The sequence below is a fragment of the Cupressus sempervirens genome, chromosome 6 (assembly GCF_028749045.1).
Source record: "Cupressus sempervirens isolate cs-2001-9-10 chromosome 6, ASM2874904v1, whole genome shotgun sequence".
Lineage (NCBI taxonomy): Eukaryota > Viridiplantae > Streptophyta > Pinopsida > Cupressales > Cupressaceae > Cupressus > Cupressus sempervirens.
The window spans coordinates 13,505,001-13,505,881 of record NC_143123.1 but is presented as its reverse complement, the minus strand read 5'-3'; positions in this window follow the sequence as shown (position 1 = coordinate 13,505,881).

Genomic DNA, 881 nt, shown 5'->3' with positions numbered 1-881 from the left:
TCCTACTCGAGGGTTGCATCTAAATTCAATTTAGAGAAACAATGTCGACTCTTTTTGAATCATCTTCTTCTATATCTTCCATCTCAAAGTATCTGTACAACTCTTAGAGATAATCTAAGAATATGCTAATCCAATTCGAAGGGTTTGAAGCAATAGCAAGATTTACCAATTCCTGTAATTCATCTTAGAACTCAATCAATTGTAGTTTGACCTCAAAGGCCTCTAGTGTTTCTACGAGAGCTTGCATTTCTCTTGTCCCTTCTTCCCCAACTCACCTAAGCTCCCTTATAGCCCATTACAAATTGCTCTGATACCAAATTTGACGCAGATAAATGCCTACAAGGCGGCTGTAACTGATAACTAAAGACCTAATTTTAGCTATCTACCAACAAAAGTGAAGATAATAGTTCCATTTTACCTGAATAAAACATACAAATTAAACTAAACTAACAAAACTCTGCACTGTATCTCTCAACACAAAGTAAAAACTTATTACAAAAATCACAGTGAAGTGTCTCGTCTCCTTTCCATATCAGCTTCATACCTAGCTAAAATAGAGTTTTATCAATAGAATTTGAACGCCTAGTTTCTCTTTCATCTGCTGTTGCGCTGAATTGGGATATACCATCTTCAAAACAGCTTTAGCCAGTCAGATTCTTTCAGTTTTAGAGCCCTCAATTTTCTGCAAGTCTGAAATATGTAAAACAGCATTACTTTTAAAAAAAGAGCACAAAAAACTATATGTTTACTTTCCGATTGGTTGAAAATTGTTGGAATATTATGAAGAGATATACAGGGAGCATAGCACAGAGATGGCCGTGATAATCGAAGGTGCCAGATTAAGATCTTGGTCTACAATAATGTGAGTAACAAACTATTGT